General features: G+C 33.8%; 1 long non-coding RNA gene across 1 annotated transcript; it reads right to left on the bottom strand.

The window, feature by feature from the left end:
- Window positions 1–2,069: 2,069 nt before the first annotated feature.
- Window positions 2,070–2,886, bottom strand: LOC122599095. The gene is made up of 4 exons (XR_006323864.1): window positions 2,808–2,886; window positions 2,622–2,723; window positions 2,301–2,359; window positions 2,070–2,123 (listed from the first exon to the last, which is right to left on the bottom strand). It is a non-coding gene; the product is annotated as an uncharacterized LOC122599095 (long non-coding RNA).
- Between the last annotated feature and the right edge of the window lie 9,184 nt (window positions 2,887–12,070).

The following is a 12,070-nucleotide window of genomic DNA, read 5'->3' as shown; positions in this document are numbered from 1 at the left end:
ATTTAACATTTATTTTGGTTCCAATCCAAAGATTTATATTAGTTTCAACATGTCAAACCCAACTAATTTAACCATATTCGTAGATCCAACTACAAAGTACACATCAATTTAGTTTCTGATTAAGCCACGTTCCATCAACACATATCTTTACTCACATAAATTAAGACATATATAATCCAGTAATCCACACCTTTTTAACATATCGTTATAATAGTTTGAAAACGTTAAAACGTCAAGCATATGAAATGAAAATAAGATATATATGGCGACAACATAATAAACCAAAATACATGGAAACAAAAATAAGAAGATAATAAAAATCATCAAGATTATCGCTTTTATTTGGCTCTTCATTTTCACGTCATACTCCTTCCACTAGATAAACTTGAAATCCAGAGTTCTAACAGGAAAATCTTTTTTCACAAATATTAGTAATATCGGTTGGTATATTCATCCTTCTAAAAGTACTTTGAGAAATTTATACGAAAATGAGAATCCAATATCTTCGTAATCATTAATATCTCCACTCTTTGTGAGAAAATAAATCTTTCTTGAGCTCAGGCTACAAACTATGCTCATTAGAGAGTACTTTAAGCTCATTACAAAAAAAATCATAGGAATTATGAGAGCTCATTTTTGCAAACAACTTTGCTTTCTCACAAAGGTCTTGTTAATGGCAAATGACTTCAATGGCCAACTTCTGTTTCCAGTTTCCCATGTGAGCAAAAGAGATATGTGGCCTCCAATCAATGACTGGGCTTATCCAAGAGATCAGCCTCTTTTAAACATAACCAAATGACCTCGCCAGCTCAACAACATCAAGAAATTGACCCCATTCTTCTGCTAGCAATAAAAGTTCATCATTGTAGCCTAATGACCTTAAGAATACTCGCTTAGATTCTGGAGAAAACAGTTTTCACAAATTTACCATGGATTTAGGATCTTTATGTTTATGGAAATGAAGTGCACAACTCTCCAAAATTTCTTGCTCAATTTGTTGTAGTCCTGTACATTTAACATCCACAGGCTCTTTCCAATATCCGATATAGTGCATACTTTATGCAAATCAATAGATAATTGGAGATCTGGTCCCCTTTGGCATAGGGCTCAGCTGCTTCACTAAAACATCCAGTTAAAATGAAACATTCTGCAGTTGCATCATTTTTTTTGCACTTGTATAAGTAAACTTTTTATGCACAAATAAAAGCATTTCAAATGACGTTAAAAATTGGAATATTGATGTCCCAACCCACCCATTTCCATCTCTAAGTAATAAACTAATGGGTTGATGGCTCGAATCCAAACATCCCTTAACTTACGTGCTGTTTCAGAAAAAGTGTTATCGAATCCATAACACACGGTATCTGGGCTTACCTAATCATCCTTTGAGTAGCCAGCTGCAGGGCTACCTGGCACAACAACAGCATTGTATTCCATGAAGCCCATTGCGGCTTTCCCGGTTTCTTTACATTTAGTGAGTCATTAACTGGGCTCCTGAGGCCAGCTTGTATTATAGCCATAGTGTTTATTCTCATTACCCAACCCACCCATTACGCCAACCCAAACTATCCCCAACTATACTACCGTCAGTCCTTATTTAATCAAAAACTAATTCAGAAGTTCAAATCCTTAGTGATGAGACTCAAAAAGCCAGGGCAAATCAAATCCATATAACTCGGAGAAAGTAAAAGTTGATGTACCACTTGAGATTCCCAACTGTGAGAACATTTGAACGAATATATTTCTGTATTGCATTTGTAAATTTATCAATGGTATTGGTAGTTGTCGGGGGATTTACAAATAAGCACTTGTCGTTTTATGCAAACTACGAATCAACAAAAACTTCAACTCCAAACACATACACATCTTTCAACATGTACCCATTTCTAATCTTCTTGAAAGACTCAAGAGATAGTAGTTTGTCAAACCCTATATTTTCTTAATCTCATTAAACCTTGCCCTGTTCCCAAATCCCAATGTACACATATAGATTATATCCAAAAGGCCTGACTTTTCGTAAGTATACATACCACAAATGAGATCAGAAAATAAGTTAAAAAGACAAATTACCTTAGAAAATTGCATAGCTGTCCTTTTACAACACTTATCCCTTTGAAAACCTACTGCATGATCATATAAAGAAATAAAGCTCAGAACCATTTAGATGATAAATTTCGAGTTAACCAAAATATTCTTTGTAACAGTTTCCTCTTTAGTTGCCAAACATTCATTATCACTCGATCATTTCAAACATTCTTCCAATCCAAACACCAAAGTAATCACATGCCTGAAAGCTATACCTCCACTTTGTGACCTCTGATTTGGTGTAGTTCACCCTAAGAGTTTGGCCATGTAACTCCTGCAAATTTTGTTCAAAACGCGTCATATTAGCACATACTTAAAAATCTCTATATATGAATGTTGGCATAATGCATCAACTTATTTGTCCATTATCATTACAATTATATCACATCAGTCATGAGTGCTAAAGATTTATTAAGAACGTCAAAACTAACATCACTTTAAATATTGTATGAAGCCTAAGTCTGAAGCAAAATAAACCCATATAAAAAGAGCAGCTCAAACCACGTAACCAATAAGATCAAAGAAAGAACAAATACCCATTGATCCATTGACTCCATGGTAGCAAAAGCAGCCTCGGTGTCACCAAGAGTAACAAAGCCAAAACCTTGGACGTGCCAGTTTCTCTATCCATGATTACTCTAAGTGTTTCAAAGCACAATAAGCTATGAGAAATTGATAATTTAGTCATCCATTGGACATTTATAAAAAACCGGAAAACTTACCATATAGCTGAAATCTTTCTCGAACATCCAGTCATGTTATTCACGTCCTGCTGCGAAAACGAAAAATTGCATATATTGCTTGGTAAAAGTGCATGTTTATTCCTACAAATAATCCAGATATTACATTGTATCAAGATCAACAAAACATCTAAGCGCCAAATATATTATAGATTTAGCTAAAACTTATTAACTCAAAATAATCAAAATTCAAAACAAAGCATGAAAAGAAAAGAAAAACTAAAATATCCAGTTCATCTAACAATGTATGACAAAATCAACAAATATTGAAATAATTATAAACAAAATCAAAGAAACTGATCACGGATGATACAGCCAAAGTAACTCTTAGCAATGATGATATTAAATATATAGCATTATAGCCCCAACAATCAGAAGAGATAGTTCTTAAGTTTTAGTTTTCATCCAAACATAAAAAGCTACACAACCATTGTTTTGGAAAATAAAATTTATGGATTGAAAAATCTCAATGAAAAATGCAACTAACCTCTTAGATTAATATCACATGGTAAGTAAGGTGATAGCAAAAGGATCAACAGAAACTACACAATCGATAATAATAATTCCAAACCAAAGGTTTACTTCCTTTTACTTCAAAAAAAAATAAAAAAAATGCTAGCGAGACGCCGATTAAATGAGGACACCATTTAGTGGTGAATAATCGGATGAAACACCTTTTTTTAATTGTTACTGTAAATTGTTTCACCAAAATTAGAAAATCACAACAATTTTGGTTAATAACAGACCTGGATTTTGCATACTATGGTTCCAGAACTATAATCAATTTTACAAAGTATTAAAATCTGAGTCCACGAAAAAGATCTCTGTTCAAACGATGAATCAAATCCATTTAAACTTTACCCACATTCAAATTACAAAAACCTACAGAAAAAATCTCATCTTTAAGTAAAACCAACAAATAAATTACAATCTTAATTAAGATTGATTAACTTTATCTAAAGATGTGCAATTCTTGGACACTAATTCAACCGATGCAAAAGTTGTTTCCACCAAGTATCTTTAAAAAACAAAGAAGATAAAGAATGCAAGGAAAACTTTGAAATAACAGCTTGATGGTTTGTTAATCATTTATACCCTGTTATTGAGAGAAAAAAAATATTCAAGGATATTGATAGATTCTACACTAATCAAGGTAAAAAGATAAATCCATCAAGAAATGAACCTGGGAATGAAGCTATGAATAATGAGTGAATCATCCAAAAGAAAGAGGAGAAGGTTTTCTGTTCGGTTGGTATGGTAAAAGTAATAGCAAAAAATTATTAAGAGCTCTAATCTTTGCTATTCTCATGAGAGTAGGAGACTCTTCATGAGCATAATGAAGAGTTAACTAAATGCCCAAGTTAATCAAAAAAATATGGTAATATGTATATATACAGCAAAGGTCGATCATCATATGCACAAACTATAACCTCATCATTGAAACTCATATACATTCAATGATATAAATTGACAAAAACCCTTCAATACATATATACATATATTTACTCATTTAATGATACAATATTAGTGGCAAAATTTGTAATACGAAATCAAGAAGAGTAGGAAGAAAAGCATCTCTAAAGCTTCAAACCAAAACTTGTTCACACAAATATGAAAGAAGGCTAATTCTTCTGGTTGTTTGATTAGACCATCTCCAATGGTCACTGTAGGGTCATGATTCGGGCAAAAAAAAAAGTGGGTCAAATGGGGCGTATGGAGCAAACAGGTGAAAATTTTCCAGTGTCAATAGCTACAGCCTCCCAAACCATGTTCAAGTTAAATAGTCATTAAAGTAACACAATTTTGTAACTCAGCAAAAGAGCTCAGTGTTTTGGGTATGATTGTCATGCCAACCGATAGTCCTAAATCAAAATTTTGCGCTCCAACACATACCCATTCCGATTCGTTGCCCAACCCGTTCAACCTGCCAATATATAAGTACTAAAAGATACAAATTTAAGCTTACTTGAGTGCCATGAAAGTAAAAAAGAAAGTGGCGTTCCAGAGAATAAATCCATCATTGCTATAACCGGAAAATATACATATAAATTACTTACAAACATTCAAGCCTCTTAATCCATCATTGCTGTAACTGGAAATCTAAAGTGAACCATTTCAACCAAGTCTAACACTTGCCCTCAAAATCAAAAGCATTACCTCATCACACATTAAAGACGCACAATCAAATTGAAATTCTAAGATTAGACTAATGATTAACCCTGGAACTTTAAACACAAAATATTACAAATTGCTAACTTTGAGATATATTCTAAAACCGTAACGAGTATTCGATATTGCTTACCCCTCTAATCTGAGGAGGATGTCAGCAAACCATACGAAAAAGTTATATTGCTTTTTAAAATTATATATTTTTTTAAATAGGTTTTTATTAAAAAGAATAAATCATAAATTAATAATGATAATAATAATAATAATAATAATAATAATAATAATATAAAAGTGAAAATTTTAATGGTTTTGATGGTTCTCATCCTTGTTATATTTACTATACACATATAACAAAATACTAATGACATGTTTAATAATAAATGCATTATTGTATCAACAATTTTTCACCGATATACTTTTCATTATAAAAATTATTGTTTCATAATAAATGTCATATCAACCCAACTTAATAAATGAAGTATAAATAAAACTCTAAAATTCTTAATAATTATTTTTATAGTGAATTACAAGGATAGTACCTAAAGTATGCACGAAATTACAGTTTTGATACCTCACATGCATGATACGTAACTTGACTTAACGGTCAAATAGACGACCGTCAGCGATAGGTATGGTTAGTGTAAGTTTTTGACAACAGTGGGTATGACTCGCGTAATTTTTAAATTATAGGTATGACCAGTGTAGTTTCGAACAAACCTCAGGTATGATTTTTGTAATTTACCCTTAACTTAATTATTACAGAGTAATTATTAGAGTAGTTTATTAAACGTAACTAGTTGGCCTATATTAATTATCTATATCTATAATTTATAAACCCTTTATAAAACATATTGAAACTCTATTTTAAGTAATTTAAGAACTTTTTTGAATATAGCCATATTACCCTTAATTCATACGTTATTTTTAATTTTATATCTCTAAACACAATCAGACAAACATCCTACAAAGATCTAACATACAGTCACTTCTTTCTCTTCTTCCTATTTACACACACGCATATCAATTCATCCCACATTGTTTTGTATTATCATCGCCGTTTAACCGCCGAAACGTGCGGGCACCAACCCTCGTGTTCATAATAATTACTTTCTATGTACGCAGTACGCGCATCTACTTATATATGTTTGTTTTCTTAGAATATGTATAGAAGGTATTATACGTTATACTATCTTCCATACTCTTTTATTAAAAGAATAATACTTTCTCTTCTAAATGTTGAAAGTTACATATGAAGAAATTATAATTATACTCTCCTTATTCCCTATCCTTTGAACATACACAACCTATCCCTTGAACACACAACTCACCCCTTGTTATTACATGTATAAGCATAGCGATTTGAACATGCTCCATTCGGGAGGAAAAAAAGGTGTACATCGGATGATTTGTGATGCCAATTGTGTATCTGCCGCAATGCGCGGGTACTATGCTAGTATATATTAGAAATTACAACTAAAATGTTACATACCCGACGCGCTTCGCTGTGGGCAGATAACACATCGAAGCAGACAATAACCCACAACAAAAACTTAACCATATTAACAAGTGATAAAAACAAAAACATTCTTCAAAATTGTGCGTAGACACAAAATTAAGCAGAAGAAACTAGATAAATGTACATATATATATAGGATAATGATGTATTATTTAAAGGGTTTAGTGCGCCGGAATGAAACAAACTATAACCTTTTGGGCACACTAAAACTTTTTGGGCATAGTTAGTTGCATTCCGTCGCACTAAACCCTTATTTAAATGTCTGTATAGACATTGATTCTGTGTATAATAATAGGAAACTAGTTTAGCAATGGATATAGTGATTAGAACTTGTAAATTTAGGCCTCTCCAAATTTTGTTTTATCGTGTTGTAATATGTTTGATGAGAAATAACAAAGTCTGTTTTATCCAAAATTGTTATGCTCATTAATCCCCTGTATATACTTATGTTAGATACTTAGATGTTAGATTGTTAGTGTTGGAATATGATCACGTAAAATGAACGTATGTCCGGAAAGTATTTAAGCCTACGGGGCCACACGTGTCGACACTAATGTAATTATAATTAACTGAGGAAAGTATGTCCGGAAAGTACTTACTGATTAATTAAAATGGCCGAAGACTAGTGGTAGGTGGTCCCGCGGAGCTTTCGACAGAAATCTAACGGTCGGCTGTTAAATGTTAATAGTTAACGGTACTTAACTGACGGACTTAATGGAGGAGATAATTGTGATTAAAGAGAACAATTAAGAAACCCTCTAGAATGTTCCTAGAGGGGACGACCACCAAAGAGGAAAAAAAGGGGTTTTCAAAACCCTAAACTTGGTCATCAAGTTTACTACTCCTATAAATAGAGGTCTAGGCTAATTGTTTTTCACACACATTCAATTCTAAAGGTTTTCTAAAACCCTAAATCTCTCTCCCTCTCTCTTATTTTCGGTCATAGGGCCGAAAATAATAAACCCTTAGGTTTCTTGGTGGTTCGACCAAAGCAAGCAAAGGAGAAGCCAATCGTTGCCGGTTCGTGATCAAGTGCTAGCACGCATATATTCAAGTGTCGTGTGTGCAAACGTAGAGAGGTTTTACTTTACACCTTTTTATAAAGTTTCTTACTTTATCATCTTCAATTAAAGGTATATGCTATCTTTTTTGGTTAATTAATTAACTACATAGTTTTAATCTTCCGCTGCGTGCTTTGTGATTTAATTAGATAACTTGTTATATAACCCAACAGTGGTATCACGAGCCTACTATGTATGTTTCTTGATTACCAATTAGATCAAAACTTGAAGGGTGGTTAGGGTTCTTGAGTTTATTTATTTTCGAATTTATATATATATAAATTGATTTTGTAATTTAATTACATTATTTAAAATAAGGAAACAAATAACATTTATATTATTTTTATATATGGTTCGAAATTGCAGAAAAATAAAAAAATTTGTTTTTTGGAAGTTCCTAATCCAAGTTTTGATTAATTACATGTTTATTTGATAAATTGCATGTATTTATGGTATACTTTTAATTATTTAATGGTTAAATAGAAGTAAAAATCATGAATTTTTCATGCAACTTATTCATGTTATTACTTAGATATATTGATATGAAATCTTGATCATTAGGGTTAATTATGCTAGATAACTGAATAACTAATTGTGTGACAATGTGATTAAGTTTTGTGAAAATTCCTGTATGACACTAGTTCACTAAAACGATCATAACTAATCAATTGTATGGAGTTAGAAGCTCAAATCTTTACAGTAGAAGCTTGACTCATAGGGCTACAACTTTTATCTTTTGAGCTAAGCCCAGTTCGGCCTTCTTCAAGGTCAGATTTGGTTGTGAAGCTGCTGGATTTTCCAGATCAGCATCTTATTATTTATGCTAGATAATTTGTTATAGAATTTTTGGCTTACTCAATCAAGACAATTTGATGTATGCGGTCTTTTTTCATATGAAAAAGGAGCCAAATCTTATACCATAGTGACCAAAATTAGGTTGATTACCTTAATTGTTAAGTTGTATATTTAGTAAGTTTAATTTTGCCTTTTATGAAAATTGTGTGCAAAATTGTTTTTGGAAAAATAAACTTGACTAATAACTATTGAAATAATGATTTTGTTTATAAAATTGGTGCCCTAAAATCAAAAGATACACCGGCTCACCCATTTGAACGAACTCTAAGAGAGGTATAAGTCGGAGTGCGTTAGCCTTTTAAAAGGGCGGGTTTTTAATTGCGTTCATCGCAAACCTTTGCCCTTGCGCTTCTTTGTGAGTTCAAATGGAGCTGCCGAGCTCTTTTGTATTTAAAGGCAATAAAAATGAGTTTTATAAACACATTATGTTTAGAAGATATGCATGAATCTTCAAAACATAACTTTTTAATCACACATCAAATTGAATGACCCAATAAACTTAAGTCATTTGCCATCCAACTTGTAAAGGACACATGTGGCTGTTGTTTTTTACTCACTGGTACACAGTGGTGAAATGGCAGTTGCATGGCGAATCCCACTCACTGGTACACAGTGGTGGACAAATTTGTGTGTTCTTGGTTGGACGACTTAAAGCGAGTTAAGCGGTGAGACCTTGACCCGTGGCAAAAGATAGGACAAAACATGACTACAAATCACTTGATGAATCAAGTTTCATTTGTAGGTCCCATTCTTACTAGGAATTGCACATGTACTTTAATTATTGTTCGTCACTTACCATTTGAGTGCAATCATTTCTAGCAGATCAACTGATGAAATGGTTGTATGTCAATTAGATCCTAGCCTTAATGAAATTAATTGTTTATTTTATAAACATTGGGTAATTAATTTTTTAAGGATTGATTATCGAAAATACTGATTTTTGAACTTAATCTGTTTTGTAGATGGCAATGAATCATTCCACAAACACCAATGCTTTTCGGAAAATGTTTGAAAGAGAAACTCTTTCTGGACCAAACTTCAATGACCTCAATCATCAGCTGACAATGGTTCTAAATAGCTGTGAAACCTTTGAAGTGGAGAAACCCGTTGTTCCGGGAATTGATGCTGCAACTAATGAGTTGAGTGCATCTAATGCTATGTATAGAAAGCAAACTGAAATAAATTTGTTTGGTCTAATTAAAACAATTCATTGCTTACAACACGAGCAAGGAACACCGGTTGGACCTCATGTACTGGAAATGAGAATGTACTTTGAGCAATTGGAAAGGTTGAATCATACTTATGCTCATCTTATTATGATTAGGATAATTCTCAAGTCTTTATCTAAGGATTTTGAGGAATTTGTGAGCGATTATCATATGCATAGCAAGAATTATACCATTGCTGAACTTCATGATATGATAATTGAGTATGAAAAGAAGCTTCCAAAGAAATCACCAACACCCCAAGTTCTTGCAATCAAAGGGGTAGTGTCCAGAAAAGAAAACATTCGCACCGAGCTAAAGGCAAGTTTGATGGTAAAGGCAAGGGTAAGCAAGTTGCGAATCCCTCCAAACCAAAGATAACCCCTCCGGCTAAGAAAGAGCATCCGGCTAAAGACCAATCCTGTCATCATTGTAATGAAGTCGGGCACTGGAAGAGGAACTGTCCCAAGTATCTTGCCGAGTTGAATGTGAAGAAGAAGCAAGCTAGCGGTGCTAGTACTTCAGATGTCTTCACTATTGAATTATTTTCCTTAACTAAGCGTAAATCGTGGGTTTATGACACTGGCTGTGGAACTCATATCTGTAATGACTTACAGGCACTTAGGAAAAGGAGGAAGTTGAAGCCCGGAGCTTTGCAGTTGGTCGTAGGCAATGGTCTGCCAGCACCTGTTGAAGCTATTGGAGAATATCATTTAATTCTTCCTTCTGGTTTAATTATTGTTTTAGACAATTGTCATTATGCACCATCTATTACTAGAGGTGTAGTTTTAGTTTTTTTGTTGAAAGACAACGGATTCATTAATGTTTTTAATGATATTGGTATTTCAGTTTCTAAAAATAATGTTCATTATTTTGATGCTATTGCTTATGATGGTATTTATGAAATTTATATGCGTGGTTGTGATTCAAATAATTCAATGTATAATGTTAGCAAAACAGCCAAGACGGACTTGAACTCTACCTATCTTGGCACTGTCGTCTCGCACACATTGGCAAAAATCGCATTGAAAGACTTCAACATGAAGGGATCTTAAAATTAAATGATGAATCATTTGATAAATGCGAGTCATGTGTTTCCGGCAAGATGACAAGAAAACCTTTTAAGCATACGCCGGAAAGGGCTAAAGATCTTCTTGGACTTATTCATACCGATGTTTGAGGCCCATTTAGACATGTGTCAAGGAAAGGAGCTAGCTACTTCATAACTTTTACGGATGATTTCAGTCGTTATGGTTATGTTTACTTGCATAAACATAAACATGAAGTGTTTGAAACATTCAAAGAGTTTAAAAATGAAGTAGAAAATCAACTCGGCAAAACCATCAAGATTCTTCGTTCGGATCAAGGTGGTGAATACTTAAGCCAAAAGTTTAAGGATTATCTGAAAGCGTGTGGAATTGTCCAACAACTTACTCCTCCATACACTCCTCAACATAATGGAGTGTCTGAAAGGAGAAATTGAACCTTGCTAGACATGGTGAGATCTATGATAACCCTTACGACTCTCCCAACTTTGTTTTGGGATTATGCTCTAGAGACTGATGTACGCATTCTCAATATGGTTCCAACCAAGAAGGTTGACAAGACTCCATATGAATTATGGCATGGAAATGTCCCTAATCTGTCTTACTTAAGAGTCTGGGGATGTGAGGCACTTGTGAAGCGCGATACGCCTGACAAACTTAAACCCAGAACTACTAAATGCATCTTTGTCGAATACCCTAAGGAAACGATGGGTTACGACTTCTATGATCCCATCAAAAACACTGTTTGCATTGCTCGATATGTTGAATTCTTTGAAAAGAAATTAGCTCAAGAGAATAGTGTGAGGGTTGTAGAACTTGATGAGACTCAAGAGGAAGATGTGTCACTTCTGAAGCTCCTAGCAATCATCAACTTGGGGGGGGGGGGAATGTTCAAAGTGATGAACCTCAAGTCGATGATGATGAAGCGATTCCACTTCGTAGGTCCGAAAGGACGAGACGTCCTACTGACAGATTATGTCTGATGGTAGAAGAAAACATTTTAGGAGATCTCGATGAGCCTCCGAATTTCAAAGCTGCATTATCAGATCCGGAATCTGACAAATGGCTTGAAGCTACGAAGGTGGAAATAAAATCCATGAAAGACAATCAAGTCTGGAGTTTGGTTGATCTTCCACAAAATGCTCAAATTGTTGGGTGTAAGTGGATCTTCAAGAAGAAGACGGGCATGGATGGAAATATACACACCTATAAAGCTCGTCTTGTGGCGAAAGGTTATACTCAACGTTTCGATGTTGACTATGATGAGACCTTTTCTCCAGTTGCGGACATTAGAGCTATTAGGATTCTCTTAGCCATAGCGGCGTACTATGACTTTGAGATATAGCAAATGGATGTTAAGACTGTCTTCTTAAATGGTTACTTGGATGAAGAA

The sequence above is a fragment of the Erigeron canadensis genome, chromosome 5 (assembly GCF_010389155.1).
Source record: "Erigeron canadensis isolate Cc75 chromosome 5, C_canadensis_v1, whole genome shotgun sequence".
Taxonomy (NCBI): Eukaryota; Viridiplantae; Streptophyta; class Magnoliopsida; order Asterales; family Asteraceae; genus Erigeron; species Erigeron canadensis.
Note: the sequence above shows the minus strand (reverse complement) of the source record. Positions and strands in the feature narration are given on the sequence as shown.